Source organism: Glycine soja, chromosome 17 (assembly GCF_004193775.1).
Source record: "Glycine soja cultivar W05 chromosome 17, ASM419377v2, whole genome shotgun sequence".
Lineage (NCBI taxonomy): Eukaryota > Viridiplantae > Streptophyta > Magnoliopsida > Fabales > Fabaceae > Glycine > Glycine soja.
In genome coordinates this window covers 33666653-33677111 of record NC_041018.1, presented here as the reverse complement: position 1 = coordinate 33677111, position 10459 = coordinate 33666653, and the positions used below count along the sequence as shown (strand labels likewise).

The following is a 10459-nucleotide window of genomic DNA, read 5'->3' as shown; positions in this document are numbered from 1 at the left end:
AGTAGCAGTTAACCCTAGAAACTTCTCCTATTAAGCCCAATTACAATTTAACTCTTAATCGTTAATTATTTACTTATTAGTCCCTACATAAGTCACATGTCTCTCACATGAGACATTAATTCTTACATTATATGCTACAATATATCTCCATATATTGCAATCATATAATATATAACAATCATGAAAAGAAATCACTAATCAACATTGACACACATCAGTATATGTGATATTTCACAAATCAATACTAACAATGAATTATAGATCAATTTAAATATCTCCCTATATATTTGATAAATATTCGCATAAAAAATGTGAAATATTAATTTTAGAAATTCTAAACATCTAAACAAATATATCAAAATATATAAATGTATACTTTGTGAATAATTTCACAATAAAAAGTGATGAGCCTAATCATTCTATAAATTATACAAAATATAATTTCACTTAAAATGAATGAATTCATTAACATTTGATCGGACATATTTTTATGATTTTAACATTTGATATACTCAATTATATCAAGGTCATCAATTTATATAGCAATATTGAAGATAATAGTTTTCATATTCAAAGTTACTGAAAAACATGTTACATCAAATAAAGATTACCTTAACATCTTATAATTCACATATTTAATCTATATTTGTATAACATTTTAGTACGGGAAAAAAATCTATTATTATATATCCAATATATAATAAACAAATATATATCTTGATACATCACATGTACACCAAATCCAATATCACACGATGACCAAGATATATTATTTTTACTTTCATTGAAATCGTCATATATTATACAAGATATAATATAATAATAATAATTTAAAGTACATATTAGAATCTTGATTCACATGTCAAATATACAAAACTCATTAAGCATAATCCAACAATTGAATATAAGGTTTAGATTTAACAAATCAAGTCAAAGATATTTCAGAAAGTTTATATCACAATATATGCATTTACGATTTTGATCTCAGAAAATAATTTGGTAACCATTGCAGTACAATTTAATAAAACACATCTTTGATTATTCACAATGAAATCAATCAAAGACTTTGTAACAAAAAAAGAGCACACACACAGTGCTTTGTTTTTGGATCAAACGTTCTTCCAAAAAACAAGAGATATCACACGTCTAATGATCTAATATAATGACTAGGCATCTCGACATGTTTGAGATTCAATACAACACATATTGTTTGCAACAATTGCAATATGTTTAATGACTCCAAGAAAAAAACATATTCACTTTTAGAAGAAAAACACATTTCAGAGTATAATTTTAAACACAAAAGACTCATCGCTCCAATACCGGTTGATAGTTACATAGAAATGTTTCCAACACTTGCAGTGGAAAATTATGATCTATTTTGCATTCAAAAAATACAACAATAATAAATGGAGAAAAATATATTTGTGTACCTGGATATGCATTCTTAAAACAACAAAACTTTTCTTCAATAGTGTGAAGACTCTACGTTGTATCATATCTGCTATCAACTCTTTGACGAATGAAACTCTAAAGAGCAAATTCTCTTTCTACTCTTCAGTTCTAAAACTAGGCTTGAACTTTTCTAAGTTTGTGTCTGATGCACTTTGCCTCATACTTCTATTTATAATTATAATGTTAAAGAGATATCGATTTGGGCCCTTTTCCAACAAAAAAGAGGAAAGATTTAAAATAATTTCATACCTCTTTATCTTTATAAAAATAAAAATTATCTCATATCTTTTATTTTTAGAAATTTCCTAATATAAGACAAAGATAATTCACAATTAATTGCATTCCTAATATGTAGCAATAGAATATTATTCTTATTTTATTGTTAACTTCCACACTTATAAAATAATACTCCCATTTTTTATATTAATTATATTCTTGGTGTTATAAAAATTATAATAATATTCTACTAAAATATTTATTTGATTAAATTAAATTTTCTAATTTCATTATCAAATAAATTATATTCTTGTGTAAAAATTGGAATACTTGTTTGTGTGTGATCCCATAGGTTCAATACTAAACCGGTAGTAAATTAATCATAATTAATTTATTAATCAAGGTAGGTGTCTAACAACACTCTTTAAAGTTATGATAACATCAAGTAATATCTTTTACCTTCAAGAACCAATAGAAGAATAACATAATATTTCATTCCATCATTTATAGCTGAAAGTTAACTCTAGAGTATAATATTATTGTCAAACTCTAATAAGCTAACACATTTAATCAATGAATAACTTAAGAATTTTTTTTCTTCTTTCATTCAATTGACTTGGTCAATGTCTTAATTTTATCATCGAGCTCAAACTCATTACCTAGAGTTGATGGATTCCTTCTTGATTAATCATTAATTCTACAAGTATTTAATCGTATCCAATATTCATTCAACTAGTGCCTTAAGGCATTATGCGTTTGAAATTAAAATATAACAAATAAGTTATTAATTACTATGATAATCTCATGTCAAAGGAAACTATTATATTTTTTCTTTAGAACTTCCTATTGATATATCAAGGTAGTATTAAATATTAAAAATTCTCAATTGAGTGAGTTCAATGATGACATCCACATATACATATCTAATTATATATACAATTTAATAAATGAGATCTATTAATCTTTATCTAATAAAGATCATTAGAATAATTTAGATTAAAATTATAAATAACTTGTTTCTCATTATCATAATCTTTGTCATGATAACAAATCTCTAATTTTAATCAAAGATTTATCAAACTAACAATTTAATAAAATAATAAATATGATAGTAAAATAAAAAACAAATCTTTACTAAAATTGATAACATGATGAATTAAATCTTGGACATACATATTTATTCTCAACACCAATTTTGTCTATGTTAGATTAAAATTTGTGTTGGAATTATGTTAACATTATCCTGAACTTTTCAATAGTTGCACTTTCTTTTTCATGAGCAATACTTTCTTTTTGTTGATAAGCATATGATACTTTTCATTAGTTGTACTTAATCAAAAACATTAGTGATACATGAATGGTTCCTTTTAATATTTCTCTGATTCATTGATGGAGTAAGTTCTTGAATTATTTTGAATGCTTTAATATATTTAATTTTAAAAGTTCATTGAATAATGCATGCGAATGAATTTCGGTAGCTATAAATGATGAATATATAACTATGTCCATGAATTTTAAATGATGAATATGTGGGGTTGGTGATATATATAGTGAGACATTGAAGTCCACGAGCTCCAAGATGCTTGAACTGAATTTCATCATTTTGAAGATGATTCCAGAGGGTTATGGCCTTCGGAAGAAATACACTTCGGATCTATGAAGCATCGACACCAACATGGACACAGACATGTGGACATCTGTAATGTCCTAAATGTAGGACACGGACACAGCTATATATATATATATATATATATATATATATATATATATATATATATATATATATATATATATATATACATAAAATTAAATAAAATAAAATTACATAAAATTAAATATGAGCGATATGCATAAAAGATCTAAATTGAAAATCAAGATTTATACATTCATCATCATCTCAAAAGAACTTTTCTTATGATAATGAGTCACAAAAAATACTAAGAGACCTCATTATACAATTTCTATGCTTTGTTTCTTTACAAAAAAAATTATAAAGCAAGATGATGAATTAGCAACTTCAAGTCTTCAAGAATTCCACAAACTAGCAATCATCATTGAGAAAGACACCCTCTAACTCTGGTTCAGCTAAAGACAAACTAGCAATTTCAAGAATACCACAATCATCAAGTGATCTAAAATCATCTTCAGCTACATCCCACATTTTAGTTTCCTCTTGATGATATTGTGGAGTATTCCTTGAGAGAAGTAGTAGGTTGCTATGAACAAATACTAAATCTTCAGCTCTATGTGGTGTCATCTTGTTTCTCTTTAAAGAATGGATAAATGAATATGTACTCCAATTCCTTTCACAACATGAAGATGAACAAGGTTGCGCAAGTAGCTTAAGGGCAACCTTTTGAAGTATTGGAGAATTAATGCCACGAACTAGCCACCAAGCTTTTGGATCCATTTGACCTCTATCATTTAAAGAATCAAGATCATCAAAACCTTCTCTTCCATCCGAGAAGTTGGCAAACTCAATATTCACTTTCCTCCTTACATCCACATCAAGAAAAAACCTCTGGAAGCATTTTAATCTTTCACGAGTGAGTTCCATGTCTTGATGTGGAGGAACTCGATTAGAATCTTCACTTAGCCATTCATGACTATAATATCTACAATTAAAAATAAATATATACATGATTAAAATTTATGTAATTCTAAAAAAAAATATAAGTAAAAAAGTATAGAGTTAATTACCTAGGATTTAAGGAATGAGCTAAACAATGGAGATGAGTGCTACTCTTAGTCCAACGGTCAATTAATATGGAGAGCACTACCATATAAAAGGTTGATCCTTCACTCTCCTTCTTTCTCTCATATTGATATATGACATTCTTCACCTTTTCAATTATTGAATTCCACATCTCATATACTAGATGGAGAGATGAAGCCTCCGTATAAGTTCTTCTAAGAACATCATAGATAGGGCTAGTGAAAGAAAGAATATAATCAACCTTATCTCACCATTTATCATCCAACAAAGTATTTTTCACAAATTTAGCCTTTGCAACATCATCTTCCTTATAAGAAGACCATTGGTCACTAATGACCATCTCTTGGAGTCCTTTCTTCAATTGCTTGAATCTCTTGAGCATTACAATAGTGGAGGCAAATCTTGTTGGAGCAATGGATAACAATTTCAATGAATTGAATGAATTGAAAATTGATAGTCTCATAGAGTGACTCATGACAAAGTTTTTTACAAACATTGCATCATCCGCAATTTGGGTGATCCAAGAACATTCTTCATAAACAACATTGTTTTTTTTCTGTATTCTTGGGTGCACATATGTTCTTCAAAGCAACATTTAATGTATGGACAACACATGGAATCCAATAGATGGAAGGAAACTCAGCCTCAATTATTAAACTTGTTGCTTTACAAACGATAGCATTATCCATCACTATTTGCACAACATTTGAATGCCCAACCTCCATAGTTACATGTTTGGCAATGAAATCCTTGTCTTTGATCTCATTTGAACAATCGATGGCCTTTAAAAACATAGGTCCACTCTCCGTGACAACCATGAAATTAATAAGAGATCTTCTTTGTGGATCACTCCATCCATCACTAACAATGCTCACACCTTTTTGGCTCCATGCATCTTTAATTGGTTGTAACAAGTTCTCCACATGTCTCCTCTCATTTTGAAGTAATGTTGTCCTTAATTTATTATAACCTGGAGGTTGGTAACCACTGGTCTGATTGTCGGTAGCATATGCAAACGCCTTCCTATAATGAGGATTTCTTGCTAAATGAAAAGGCAGCCCCGAAGAGTAAAACATCCTAGCAATTTCATGATCAAGTGTCTCTCTAGCTTACAAATTAAAGGCATTTTCTGCAGTTGATGTCTTTCTCTTTTTTGGATCAACACCAAGGGTGTTTGTATCCATTTGGTGTTGAGTAGAAACAGGAGGCAATGACACAAATTTTGTTTTTGACTTCTCCACCCTCAATGTAGCCTCATTGTCTATCTTCTTCAAATCTATAAATTTGGCAATTGTTACATTTTGACAAACTCTAACTCCCTTTTTAGTCATCTTCAACAAGTGTGCCCTCACTCTAGTGTAAGACCCATTAAAGGTAAAATCACAAATATTGCATTTTATCTCATAATTTCCACCACCACCTACACTTTTTAGCTTTGTAACATAGGTCCATAAAGTTTTGGTATCATCATCATGTTCTTTAGCTTGACTAGGACTAGAAGCACTCATCTCTACAACAATTTAAAAAAATTAAAAATCAATGTAAACAATTTCTAAGTAAAAAAAAACAACAAAAAACAATTTCTAATCAATCCTGTTCTTGTCTTATTGGCCATGTTGTAGCTTAATTTTATTCAAAATAGGATATGATTAGAGGCAGGCAGTAATTTAAATTCTAAATCAAAAAACTATGCAAGAGCTACGAGCTTATCAACCAAATGCCGCCAAATTAAGGAATGTTTGGTATTAGAAGAGAAATTACCTTGTTTTTTACTAATACAAATAAAAAGCTTTCAGAAAAAAAATGAATAAAAAAACCTTTTAAAAATTAAATACTTAAAAGAGTAGTAAAAGTGTAAAACATTAGTGACCTTTCAAAAAGGCAATAACACGGCAACGAGAAAACCAAAAAATAAGGTCTGCCATACGACCATACTCGCCTTTGATAAATAAGGCCTGCCATACCTATACTGTTGTATTCATAGTAACGACAATAACACGGCAGCGAGAATAATGCTTGTTCATCATCAAGAAACTAGAAATGGCAGCGAGAAAAACCAAAAAAGAAACAGGGAGCCTACCTGCACGGGGAAACGAAGGCAACGACGTGCAGCAATGGAGGCGTTTGGTTTGCTTGCAGGAAACGGCAAGAAGATGAAGAAGAACTATTTTCGTATTTGGTAAGCATTTTTTAAATAAATAATAAAAATAGTTGAGGCCTGTTGGGCCACGTCCAGTCGCGCATGTTCTGCTGTCCAATCGTGTTCGGTGACAGTAGAAGCAACGGACTCCGCGTCACACCAGAGTCGTACCCGCATGCATGTCCGGTGTGAGTCTGACGCAGGACATGCCGCTGAAGTGTCGCATCCATGCTTCTTAGCTTTGGATATTGAACAGATGAAGAGTTCTAGTAATTTTTGTTTGATGAGTACAAAGTTCCTCAAAATGGTGAAGTTTGTGAAAGTGCCTTGTTGCCTCACACCAACAAAAGTGCCTTGACCATCTTATGCGAAAATGAAGTGCATGGTCTTGAGGTGCTAACCTAATCAAGCAAATGGATTTCATTGAAGATACCAAGGGAAGGCTTTGTGGTAATTGTTGGTGACGTATTGAAGGTATATCTTCATACTTCTTGCTATAAAATATGAATTAAAATGCATTGATTTGTTTAATTTTTTTCTCACTTTTGAAAAGTTAACACAATTGGATATGCAATTCTTTTAGAAAGTATTAGATCTCAAATTATTTTGAGAAGTTATAATGGCTAGGTTTTGGAAAAAGAATAAATAATGTATGACTTTAATAATGTACGGATAATGTAAAATATTTGAGGTAGGTCATTCAATCAATTAAAGATCATTATTAATGTGACTTTTAAGATAATTTGTAAAGTTTAAAAAAATTTATCATAATTAATCGTCTGTGATTGAATAATAATGTAAAATTATTTTATACTATTAATACATAATTTTTTTCTCATAAAATATATATATATATATTTTCATCTCCAAGGTTTATCAAATACAAACTATTATGTTTAATAATAGTGTTATTTTTTATTATAACTTTTAAAAGTCATATGAATAGTGAATTCTAATTAATAGATAATATAATTTTAAAGAAAAATATCTAGAACAAATGATTTCCTTAAATAATTTAATAATCTAAAAGTTGTTTTACATAATCAATCACAGACCAATCTTAAGACATAATATATGATGAGTGTGATAAGTTTTATAATAATTATTTTAAAAATGATACATCAATGATAATATTAATAAGTGATAGTGTAAAATAAAATTATATTGTCAATACATATACCTAATGATTAAGTTCTTCGAAAAATCTCTAAAAAATTATTTTCTTACACATTTTAAAATTACTTTTTAAAAGCTTAATCACAAGAAAAAGAGAGGTATTCATTTGCACTATTTACAGTGCCAAAGGAGGAGGTGAAGATTGAGGTGCCCCCAGAGTTGGTGGAAGACAATTTGCTCCCTCTACGTTATAGGCCTTTCAATTATGGGGATTACTTCCAATACTTTGTTTCAACTCTTAAGGAAAATGCATTAGATGTGTTTGTTGGTGTTTGATTATTGTTGCATAAGATCGATGATGTTACTGTTATATGTATATGCAATAGAATCATTCGGTTAATTTCACATATGTAGTATCATATGTCTGATAAATAAGAGGAATGGCTAGAAGAATTATGGTGGTTATTAGGAGTCTGTCTCCCTTTCTTTCTTGTAGTATCTCACTTTTGCATACTGAGATAAATTACTTAGACTCTGCCCTCTATGTAATCATTCGGTTAATTTATTTTAAGTCCCTCTTACGGTTGAATTGAATTGGTCCTGAAATTAAGATACTTATTTGGTTTCAACCATAACACATGAGCTGGGTTTGGACTTGCAACATTATTACGTACAACAACCCCTATTGGGGGGAGTTGCTACGTGCACCCAGCAATATTGCTGGGGCACTCAGCAAATAGTGAATGGACAATTTTGTCCTTTCGCGAAGGCTGTCTCTGGAAGATCCTTCTTCCGGAAACATTCCGGAAGACCCTTTCTCTGGAAAATTTTGGAAGAACCTTTTTTCGGAAGAAGAAGGTGTGATTCTGGAAGAACTCCGGAATACGTTATGGAAGAACCGAAATGTTTCCGGAAGAAGGGTCTTCCGGAAGACAACTTTCTTCTTTTGGAAGAAGGTTGTTCCGAAATTTGTTTGCTTTTTTAAAAATACTATGTTTTTGTGGTTATTTAATTTTAATAAATAAATTACGTTATAAAATAAATAATATTATTATACATAAATTATTAGTGAACATAATTATGACTAATATTTGTAATTCCTTTTTTACGCGCATGTAAATGTAAATAATAATTTGTGTGACAATTTAATATAATTTAAATCATAAAAATTAATTAATTCGTATATTTTATAAAAAAAATATAAAATATTTATTATGATAACATTTAATTTGCATTACAAAACTTAATATATAATAAAAAAATAATTATAATTTTATAACAACGTCAAGTAAAAATAAATTTCATTTTATAATAATAACTAAAAATAAAATAATATTTAATGCATATGTAATGATGATTTTGCCCCTGTGTAGTTTTCTTAAAATTTAGTGTGCTGGTTTTTCGTTTTACACCCTTCCATTTCACCTACATCCTCGTGTGTTCTTGCTATTGCTCTCCTTCCGTGAAAAGCTTTGAAGATTTGGTGGTCCCGTGAAGTAGTTGTTTCGTATTTGAAGATTTGGTGGTCCTGTGAAGCAGCTGTTCCGTATTTGAAGTTGTGTTAGTCGTCGCTCTTCCTATTTCGTCGGAGGTACGCATTTATCGGTATTTTTGTGTTTTCTGGCTAGTTTTTAGAGAAGATAAACAGTAAAAAGCTATTTCCGAAAGAAATTTTAACCACATGAGGAAGTAGTTTCGGAATGAGAATGTTGGATTTCCAGAAGTACTTCTTTCGGAAGTTACTAAGGTCAATTTCGGAAGAAGTGGTCCCGGAAGTAGGCCTACGCCTCTCGGGAACATCATCATGGTCATTCTGTCTATCTCTGTCTATAACTCTACCTATAGCACGACCTAAACCTCGTGTTCTAACTATGATATGCAAATCATGTGGAACACGTATTTTTTTCTGTCAAAACATACACAACTTTCTTTATAAAAATAAAACAAGTTTATTTATAAAAAAATAAGACTAATTTAAATAACATTATTTGAAATCACACACAAGATAATTTTAAAAAAAAATAAATAACTTCATTTATAAAAAAAAAAACATAACTAATGTAAAAATATTTAATTATTCGCAACTTAATTTTAAAAAAAAAACACAAACTAATGTACAAATAATTAATTAGTAAACATACACAACTAAAATTATATATAAAATTAAAACAAATATGGGAGAAAAAATTTTCAGAACATACACAACTTAATTTATATCATTTATAACGAAAATAGTATTTTTTTTAAAAAAATCAAAACACACACAACTTAATTTATAAAAATAAACAACTTTATTTATAAATGAAAAACATAATTAATTTAAAATTACATAATTAGTAAAATACTCAACTAAAATCAAATAAAAAATAAACAAAACCAATTAACAAAAATTTCAAAACATAACAACTTAATTTATACAAATAACCAACTTTATTTATAAATAAAATACACTATTTTTTTTTAAAAAACAATAAACAAAAACAGGCACAACTTCATTTATAAACAAAAAAATAAATAATTTAAAAATTAATATTTAGTAAAAATACACAATTTAAATTATAAAAAAAACATCTTTATTTGTCATCAAAAAGGCAAACCTCATTTTTTTTATAAAATCTCAAAAACAAAATAATCATAAAAATATAATAATCATTCATTTTTTATAAAAACAAAACAATATTTTTTAAAAATAAAAAACAAACTTCCGGAAGAAGTGGTTCTTCCGGAATAATTCCGAAAGAACTACTTCTTCTTCCGAAAAGTTCTTCCGGAAATCTCAAAGGTCATCCGAAAGACCCTTCTTCTAGAATTCTTCT

The 10459-nt window shown here is 28.8% G+C and overlaps 1 pseudogene; it reads left to right on the top strand.

Moving 5' to 3' along the window:
* Positions 1-3060: 3060 nt before the first annotated feature.
* LOC114391663 lies at positions 3061-8093 on the top strand (annotated as a pseudogene).
* The last annotated feature ends 2366 nt before the right edge of the window (positions 8094-10459 follow it).